Here is an 11,217-nt window from a genome sequence, read left to right as displayed (position 1 = left end):
AACCTAGGCTTCCTACGTTCTAGGCAAATACCCTACCCACTGTTCTACGAGGGTTCCTCGTGCTGTGAGGTTTAGTACAGGATAATGATAACAATAGCATATAATGAAAGAATATGCTGTTTGCTTTTCTTTTGACCCGCCATGCTACCGTCCTTATTACTTATTCACTTCAAGAGTTATAAGCAAAATCTCTTTCAACTGTAAAGTCGTGCGACGTCACTCGTTCAAGTTTCTCCTTAGGATCTTTGTAGTGCAGCTAGAATACACATACGAGTATTCACTGACACAAAGATATAAGTAAAAACAGTGATAATACAAATTGCAGCAACGGAGATGAAACCTAATCTAAATGACAAGACCTTATCATCCACCATCCAAACCCGGTCCATGGAAGTGCGATATATACACGGGATAAGTCAACAATTAAGAGCAGCTCTGACATCTGCGGTAGGCCTCGTGGACCTCAACCTGTGGGCGAGACAGTGGCCCAATCGGAGACAGTGGCCAAAATAACCCAATTTTTTTTACATGGGGTTTACCCATGGATTTTAAAGCCAAATGGTCAGGTCGGCCACTTTGGCCCAATCTTGTCCCAGAGGGAGAGGGCCATGCACAGACCACAGAGGAAACTGGACCCAAGGGCGTGTGGATGGGACCCAGCCATATTGAGGCTCTGGCGAGATATTTGCCTTTACGCCTCTAGCGCCCTGACCTTTGACCTCATTCTTTTTCAATTGACATCCTCCGTAGACCTCGTGGTCCTCAACCTGTGGGTGAGATAGTGGCCCTATCAAAGACGGTGGACAAAATAACCCAAATATTTTTCACAAGGGAGCCATGGATTTTTGAGCCAAATGGTCAGGTCGGCCGATTTGGCCCAATCTTGCCCCAGAGGGAGAGAGCCGTTCACAGACCACTGTGAGGTCCATTTGAGGAAACTGGACTCAAGGGCGTTTTCGTAGGGCCCAGCCAAATTGATGCTCTAGTTGGATTTTTGCCTTTTAGCCTCTAGTGTCAATTTTCGGGTTATTTTGGCGACTGTATCCGATTAGGCCACTATCTCATCCACAGGCTGAGGACCACGAGGCCTACTGCGGATATCAATCGCAAAAGAATCAAGACAAAGGTCCGGGTGCTAGAGGTGTAAAGGAAGCAATCCAGCCACAGCCTCAATTTGGCTGGGCCCAGGCACATCCCCTTGGGTCGAGCCTCCTCACATGTACTTCACGGTAATTTTGGCCACTGCATTATTCTTTTATTCTATATTTATATTTCTCAATAAATTTATCTTATTGATTTCTTTTAATGCATATGCAACCTTCAAATATGACTTTCGCTAAAAAAAATCCATGGTTGAGGTTTCAGTGTCATTTTGGCTATTGCATTATTCTTTTATTCTATATTTATATTTCTCTAAAAAATTTATCTTATATTGTTTTCTTTTAATGCATATGCAACCTTCAAATATGATCACGCAGTAAAAAAAATGTAGTGGGCGTGTAGAAAATAGATTATGTTTATATTATATACTGTATTGTAATTGTAATACTATGTAAAGATACCTAGATGTAACTGTATAAAACTATCTAGCTGGTTTCTGCTATTGGAATTGTGTTCCTACACGATCGAACGTGCCCACGCTATGTAAAGGCAGTATTGTTCCTGCATTGTGAAAAGTTACATCTCTGCATTGTGCCCTAAATTTACATAATATTTGTGTCAACGTGTTAAACTTTAATTAACCCACCATTATACATATGGCGGCGGCGATTAAAAACTTTATTTTGTAAGACAATTCAGTGACAAATTACCTGAAACTAGTGCGCTAATGAACTATTGGCTTTCGTGAGTTTTTCGGCGCGTATGTTTTTCTTTTCCTTTACTCATTTTACTAAGTTCACTTAACCCTGCAGTGAATGCGATCGCAAATTATTGACTATCACGGAAGTTGAAAAAAAAAACTTAGTATTATAGTGACATCGACATCAAGCCCATTGGCGTCCGCCCCGGGCGGCACTTTTTGAGGGGCGGCATTTTTGGTCCTTGTATGATTGATATAACATTACGTTAATCAGTCTGTCACAGATGTCATTTTTTTCTACGTTATTAAGCATAATAAAGCGTGACAGTTTAAAGGATATATTAACATCAACTGTCAATCAAACACACACACACACACACACACACACACACACACACACACACACACACACACACACACACACACACACACACACACACACAAATATATATATATATATATATATATATATATATATATATATATATATATATATAAATATATATATCCTTTAAGAAGTTAATGTGCATTTGTAATATTGAATTGAATTCCTTGTGAGAAGGGGCAGCAAGCATAAGGGCAGCCCCGAGCGGCAAAAGCACTAGCTACGCCTTTGATTTTTGAACTCGTCTCTTCGCCACTAGCTGCCTTGGCGTCACCCTCAGACTGTTATCATCACTGTGGAACGATATTTCTGAACGTATTGCTGCAGTTTTCCCAGCTATAACAACATTGTAGTGACGTGATGTATCCTACGACCCGTCACACGCTGATCTAAGAAATCTTCAAGTTCCTGTAGTTGGCAAGCGTAGTTCGCAAGGGTGTCCCTGCCAGCCAGCGGTCAGCCAATCAGGAACTTGGAAAGCTCCTCACGTTCCCGCCAGCCTCTCTTAAAAGGTCGGCGTTTCGCCGAGATGGGCAGAACAGTATCAACCAGCGTACACAACCACATCTCCTCGTCCAGTCTTCTAGCTGTCCCATCGAGCCTCGCCGTCATCATCTGCTACCGCCTCGCTGAGGTTAGGCTCCACGTCCAGCTACAACCATAAGCTCCACTAAGCTGTGGCCTTAGTCCGAGCTTCACATATATTTCTCAGGTGACACTTCTAGTGTCGCACCTTGTGGCTAATTACCAAAAGAAAGAGATTAGATATTTTGTGTTGATTTTCATTTGTCCTGCCGTTGTTCCGAACTAAAACTACTACAAAGTAGTGACGACCCAGGTGTTACTGACAATAGTGCTGTGAGTGAAAACATTCCCGTGTCTTATAGTGCCAGTGACCAAAGTGTGCAGCAGCTACGACAGGAAGTGGCCGACATGAAGACTTTGCTCAACCAGTTTTTAGCCGAGAAGGGAAGCCATCAACCACCACGTAGCCCCGCTCCACGACAGGATACTACCTCCTGCTGGTACCATACCCGCTTCGGAGCCAAGGCGCTCAGATGCACGCAACCATGCAGCTGGTCGCAGGGAAACGCCAAACGCGGGGGTCGGTAACCACCCCTACCCCCGCTAACTATACCCACACCCTCCTCTCAGTGCATGACCGCCATTCTGGCCTATCCTTCTTGGTAGACACAGGTTCAGCCGTCAGCATCATACCCCCGACGGAACCCAACCACGGTACACGTTGTCCATCCTACGACCTGCTTGCAGCCAACGGTACGCCCATCGCAACGTACGGCAGCCACCACAGCGTCCTGGAACTCCACGATGTCAAGTTCCCTTGGACTTTCGTCATAGCAGCGGTACAGCAACCCATCCTTGGCTACGACTTCCTCCAGCACTACAATATGGTAGTTAGCGCCAAGGACAACTGCTTGTACCACGGCACAACAAGCATACCAGGAACCACCACTAACGCAACTTCCCACCAGATATCGTCACTCCAGCCCGATGGCGATTATGCACGCATCCTGCAGGAGTTTCCCCAGCTAACATCGCCAGACAAGACAAACACCACCACCACCCCTCACAACATCATGCACCACATCCAGACATCTGGACCGCCAGTATACAGCAAGCCTCGACGACTTTCCCCAGAAAAGTTGGCCGCTGCCAAACAGGAGTTCCAAGAACTCCTAGACCAGGACATCATCCAACCATCGGAGAGTGCTTGGGCATCACCACTCCACATGGTTCCCAAGCCACCCCCACCGCCCAACCAATGGCGGGCTTGCGGTGACTACCGTCAACTTAACCGCATCACGAAGCCCAACCGCTACCCCATCCCTCACGCTCATGACTTCCACGTCAAGCTTCACGGGAAACAGGTCTCTAAGATCGACCTAGTCAGGGCATTTCATCAAATCCCTGTAGCGCCGGAAGACGTCCAGAAGACAGCCATAGCCACTCCGTTCGGCCTCTTCGAATGGAAGATGATGGCCTTTGGCCTCTAGAATGCCGCCCAGACGTTCCAGAGCTTCATACTCAACCGACCTCCCATCACTAGGCCTCCGGCCTCGACCACACCACCTTACACTCGAGCCTCCCTCCATCAAGGTCCTCCTCACCAGTTGCCCGCTGACGGAATGACCACTCGTTCGGGGCGATTGATACGAATGCCAGACCGGTTCAACTACGTCGCGCGCGTCGCTCCCTATCCTCCTCGACGCCCGCTTTCGAAGAGAGGGGGGAGTGGTGTAGTGACGTGATGTATCCTACGACCCGTCACACACTGATCTAAGAAATCTTCAAGTTCCTGTTGTTGGCAAGCGTAGTTCGCAAGGGTGTCCCTGCCAGCCAGCGGTCAGCCAATCAGGAACTTGGAAAGCTCCTCACGTTCCCGCCAGCTTCCCTTAAAAGGTCGGCGTTTCACCGAGATGGGCAGAACAGTATCAACCAGCGTACACAACAACATCTCCTCGTCCAGTCTTCTTCTAGCTGTCCCATCGAGCCTCGCCGTCATCATCTGCTACCGCCCGCCTCGCTGACGTTAGGCTCCCCGTCCAGCTACAACCATAAGCTCCACTAAGCAGTGGTTCTTCACATATATTTCTCAGGTGACACTTCTAGTGTCGCACCTTGTGGCTAATTACCAAAAGAAAGAGATTAGATATTTTGTGTTGATTTTCATTTGTCCTGCCGTTGTTCCGAACTAAAACTACTACAACATTGTGCACGTGGATGTCAGATTATCGAGATCCGAGTCCATGTGGAATTCCATTGCCTAGCATGAAAGACTTAAAGCTACAAAATCTCCGGGTCCAGACGAATTTTTTTCCAAGAATGCTTAAGGAATGTAAATTTGAAATCTGAGACCAGTTAACTGAAATATTCAATAAATCGGTAGACACTGGTTTTGTGCCAACTGCTTGGAGGCAGGCAAACGTTGTTCCTGTTTTTAAGAAGGGAGATAGATCGTCTATATGCAACTACAGGCCAATCAGTTTGACATTGGTTATAGGAAAAATGTTTAAATCAATAAAAGTAAATAGACTTACAGAACACATCGAAGGACATAATTTAATTCGTGATTCACAGCATGGTTTCTCTGAGGGTAAGTCATGTGTGACTAATCTTCTATCCTTTTAAACTAAAGTATATAAGGCGTCAGATAACAATGATAATTACGATGTTATCTACCTTGACTTTAGCAAAGCGTTCGACAAGGTGCCACACCAGAGACTACTAAATAAAATCAAAGCTCATGGCATAGGAGGAAAAGTGTTAGAATGGATTAGAGCTTGGATTAGTAACAGAAAACAGCGGCTCACCATAAATGGAATAAAATCTAGGTGGGGCTGTGTTACTAACGGGGTCCCCCAGGACTCGGTTTTGGGTCCCTTGTTGTTCATTGTGAACATAAACGACTTAGACGATGGGATAAATGTGATGTTGGTAAGTTTGCGGACGACACTACAATAGGACGCCTAATTAGGTCAGGAGACGACGCAGAGATTCTGCAGGATGATCTTAATCAATTGTTGACACGGTCGGTGAAGTGGCAAATGAACTTCAATATCTCTAAGTGCAGCGTGTTAAACGTAGGGCTACACAACCTCAAAAATAGATACAGCTTAGATAACACGGTTTTAGAAAATTCTGAGTGCGAGAGGGACTTGGGAGTTCTGGCGAGTCCGGACCTTAAAACCAGGAAGCAGTGCATTATATGCGCTAGAAATAAAGCTAACAGAGCATTAGGTTTCATTGCTAGGACGGTAGCGAATAGAAGTGCTGCCGATCAACAGCTACGCACGTGATCCTGACAACAAAACCATGGAAATATGAGAATATATATAAAGAGGTCACTGTTTAGGTCAAATTAGTTTTTTTTTTTTTTTAAAGTAAGAGGAACAATAGAAAACGTAATTATTAAAAGGAGTAACCATAATAAACATAGATGGTAATATATACAATGTGGCGGACATAAGAACATAAGAATAAAGGAGACTGCAAGGGACCATAAGGCCTACACTAGGGAGTTCCGTAACCATCACCACCTGTCATCCCCATCCATAAAGTTGTCTAATCGTTTTTTAAAACAACTGATAGTTTCAGCGCTTTCTACATGGTTACTAAGTTTATTCCATTCATCGACCACCCTATTAGTAAACCAATTCTTGCCTATTTCCTTCTTAAATCTAAATTTATTCAGTTTATACCCATAACTGCGAGTCCTGCCCTGTTGTTTTACTATGATGACCTTGTTTGCATCACCTTTGGTCCACTTGAACAATTCTATTAGATCGCCCTGCACTCTGCGTCTTTCCAGAGAGTGTAAGTTAAGGTGCCTAAGCCTCTCTTCGTAAGGAAAATTTCTGAGTCCATGTATCATGGTTTGGCCAGGCAGTCATCTTCCAAAGGTTTAAAACTTTTAGGCCCTCCAGTACTTTCTTGTGCTGCTGTTGTTGCATGTGAGCACTATATTGGTCCTTCTAGTGCAGTTCGAGTCTCGGTGTGTATTTCAGATACTTCAATTTGTTTTGACATCTCATCTCAACCTGACTCTGTGTTAGACATCTTGCATTAGAGGGTATTCTTTCCACTGTTTGTGAGGACCATGTTACCATGGCCCTGATAACCAATGTTATTGGTGCTCCCATCACGCTATCTTCTGGTGTTCATTCAGGTTCTTTCGATGTCATTGATGATGACACTGTCCAGGATTCACCTCCTATCATAGCAGTTTCTATTCAATCATCTACACATGCAAATGACACAGCTCATTTAGTCTCTCAGTATGTGACATATGTAGGTAACATTGATTTTCCTGAGGTAAGAGAATGTCTCATTGAATTGTTATCGACACATTGTCAAGGTTTGGCCATACCCGGTGAAGAGCTGGGAGTTATGGATCGTGTTGTCCATAGCATTAATCTTAAATCAGGGGTGCGTCCAATCTACATACCTTCTTACATGTTGCCTCACTCTCATAGACTTGTAGCTCATTCTTTAGTTGATGAGTTGTTGAGTGATGTCATCCAAGAGTCTTGCTCTAAGTGAAACTCCCAGGTCCTTCTTGTGCCTAAGAAAAACTGATCATTCCACCCTTATGTGGATTATAGGTATGTCAATGATGTCACAGTTCCAGATCATTAACCTTTGCCTGTGTTGAGTGATCTTCTTCAGTCCACTGGATCAGGTAGCACAATGTTCACCACCTTGGACTTAAAGGCTGTCTTTCGGCAGATTCTTTTGGAGGAAAAGTTTCATAAGATCATGGCTTTCTCCACTCCATCAGGTCACTGTGAATGGCTCTGTTGCTCTATGGGTTTATGGAATGCTCCTTTAACATGCCAATACCTTTGTAAATAATTTTTTCATGGATTAGTGGGTAATGGACTTTTTGTGTATCTGGATGACTTGATTCTAGTTTCTAAGAATGTGGAAAGTCACTTCCATAAGTTGTCCTTAGTCTTGCAACGTTTTACTGAAGCTGGGTTGAAGCTCAATTGACCTAAATGTTCATTTTTTAAGTCCAGCACTTAATTCTTAGGTCATGGAGTACAAAGATGGCATTCATACTACAGATGATAAGATCAAAGCTGTTAGAAACTTTTCTACACCTAAGACAGTTGACCAAGTATGTTCTTTCCTAGGATTGGCAGGATACTATTGTGTTTTTGTAAAAGACTTTGCTTCCATTGCATTACCTCTTACTTGTCTCCTCAAAAAATGAGCTTCCAGTTGCATGATGCATATCAGAAAAGTTTTGACTTCTTGAATCCGGCACTTACTCAGGTGCCTGTGTTGGCATTCCCAGATTATAGTCTTCCTTTTACCAATTGCACTGATGCTTCTGGTTTAGGTATTGGAACTATCCTAATGCAGCAAGTAAATGGTAGTCCTCCACATGTCTTTGCATATGCTAGCTGCATACTCAATCATGCTGAGTCTTGCTACTCTTACATATTTGGAATCTTTAGCAGTGGTGTGGGCTCTAAAGCATTTTTGTGACATTATCTTTGGTTATTATATCACAGTTTACACAGACCACATTGCTGTCATACAACTTTTCAAGGGCAAAAGTCTTTCAGGCCACCTAGCCAGATGGTTTCTTATCGTTGAAGAATTCAATCCAGTTTTAAAGCATATCCCAGGACATGCAATACTGCTGATGCACTTTATCGAAATGTACCCATAGCTGCTGTTGCTGTAATCCACAATTTCTCCCTGTGAGACTTAGCCAAAACTTAACATGAGAACCCTGTTTAGTCTGCTGTCATTTATGCTTTGGAATCAGATGATTATGCTACCTTGCAAAAATTGCCTGTACCTTGTCTCAATTCTTGCAAAACAGTGTTCTCAGTCATAATGTGAAAGTGTTTGAGCAAGATGTGGCACTGTTGTATTCCGGCACAATTGAGTGTGCCCATGTTATGTAAAGGCAGTATTGTTCCTGCTTTGGTTGAAGGCACACACTCTGTATCATGCCTTAATTTTATATAGATAATAATTGTGTCATAAAAAAAAATCCTTGCAATTATGGTGTGGTATACAAGGTTCCTTGTAAAAACAGTGGCATGTCTTAAATTGACCAGTTAACAGTCAGGTAAAAAAAAAATTAAAACCAGAATCTCTAAACACAAATACAGCATAAAAACAGCTCAGTCAAGCAGTGGTCTTTTCCATCACAAACCCAATCACACTGACTGGGAACGTAAGTGAATCATGCTTAATCTCTGGTGCACATGACAAATGTACTAGAGCTATTCATTTTAAACGAGACAAATTGTTGACGGGCTTAGTCATGAGATAATTCACCCCCAGATTGATTGTTTGAGGAAGCTGGACACTAGGAGAGGGTAAAGTTGTTCACCATCTAGGTCACAACTCCTCATGTCCCTTCTTTTCGCTTGTTCAAGTGTACAAAAAACTCTTCTATTTTTCTAATTTCTGTACAGCTTGTCTGAACATGTACCACACAAAAGATTTTACTATCTATTGTTTTTCTAGTGGCTTTTCTTGCATATATATATATATATATATATATATATATTTCTATATATATATATATATATATGGTAGGGTGGTGAGTTTAAACGCCAAGAATCCGTTGAAGTTTTATTTCTGACGTTTCGTCCAACTAGGACTTCTTCAGAGTGTACACAAACAGAACAATGACAACTTATATACCCGCACAGCTCACCCCGTTCCCCCTCGGTCAATGTTGCTGCCATCTCTCTTTCGTCTTGCCTCATGGATGATTAGTCCGCTTGCTATTCTCGCCAGCTTGACGAAACCGTCCCGATGGTTGCTGCATGGGAGTGAGGTAATGTATGCTGCCTCAATTGTCCTCCTTTCCTTTCTATCGAGTCCAGTATGGAGCACCTCTGTTTTTTCCCAATCCGGCAAGTGGCCAAATTTGTCGATGTGTACCACTAAAGAGTTAGACGTCCGGTGGGCTTTGATGTCATTCTTGTGCTCAGTTGTCCGCTTGTGAATTCCTCTGCTAGTTTCGCCATAGTAACTAGCGGGGCAGGTTTTACAAGGAATTCTATAAATTAAACTGTTGTCTTCGTTTTCTATTTTGTTTCTAATTTTATTTCTCACAACGTCGCCAATTAGAAACAAAATAGAAAACGAAGACAACAGTTTAATTTATAGAATTCCTTGTAAAACCTGCCCCGCTAGTTACTATGGCGAAACTAGCAGAGGAATTCACAAGCGGACAACTGAGCACAAGAATGACATCAAAGCCCACCGGACGTCTAACTCTTTAGTGGTACACATCGACAAATTTGGCCACTTGCCGGATTGGGAAAAAACAGAGGTGCTCCATACTGGACTCGATAGAAAGGAAAGGAGGACAATTGAGGCAGCATACATTACCTCACTCCCATGCAGCAACCATCGGGACGGTTTCGTCAAGCTGGCGAGAATAGCAAGCGGACTAATCATCCATGAGGCAAGACGAAAGAGAGATGGCAGCAACATTGACCGAGGGGGAACGGGGTGAGCTGTGCGGGTATATAAGTTGTCATTGTTCTGTTTGTGTACACTCTGAAGAAGTCCTAGTTGGACGAAACGTCAGAAATAAAACTTCAACGGATTCTTGGCGTTTAAACTCACCACCCTACCACTCATTCTGTCTTCACACCTCAACATATATATATATATATATATATATATATATATATACAGTATAGTTATGCACCTGACAATAATAAGGTTGTTGTCATTCCCTAGACTGTCTGTCCGATCAGTCCTGACAATAATAAGGTTGATGATGCTCCCTATCAAAGTAAAACATACCTATAGATCTAGAATTCTAGTCTATATGAAAGATTAATTTACTAGTTCATCATATAAGGGCTTCAGAAGGCTGGGAGACAACATTTGGTGAAAATCTCTGTGGTCTGGATGTGAAACAAAACAACATCTATTTTCTTCTTTTATTTACACTGCACATGGGATTACCCTCCTTCTAAAATACATTGGATTCTGACTTGCATATTAGTATCTTAAAATTAGTATACATAGTAGTCACCTATATAATATTCCTTAAAACGACCTTTAAAGAATTTGCATTATAAATGGTAAAACAATATTTACTATCATACCCCATGAGCAATTATTCCATCAATATTATAATCTTAAGGTAGTGACATCTTAGCAGATTGAAGTTATGATCTAAAAGGTAAAAAATTACATATTACAATGGAAAGATATTTAAATAATCTCTTTATTCACTTTTAAGAGTCTATGTATACTAACAATCAACAACAATTACCATTCTAAAGTGCTTGGCCATCATGACTGTGGCGAAGCTTCTCGTAAGTCAGGTTCATTTTGAACTCAGTCACAGTGACGCGCGCCCTAATTTTTAACATGCTAAAGTACTTGACCATTATAACTGTGTTTGAGCTTAGGTTGAATTCCCTAAGTCTGGATCATTTTGAACACAGTCACAGTGACCCACTTCCCTACTTTTACCATGCTTAAGTGCTTGGCCATCATTACTGTGGCGGAG

The sequence above is a fragment of the Oratosquilla oratoria genome, chromosome 24, assembly GCF_046742065.1.
Source record: "Oratosquilla oratoria isolate Oo_2021 chromosome 24, ASM4674206v1, whole genome shotgun sequence".
In the NCBI taxonomy this organism is placed as follows: domain Eukaryota; kingdom Metazoa; phylum Arthropoda; class Malacostraca; order Stomatopoda; family Squillidae; genus Oratosquilla; species Oratosquilla oratoria.
The sequence above is the reverse complement of the archived record's forward strand: the minus strand, read 5'-3'. Positions refer to the sequence as shown.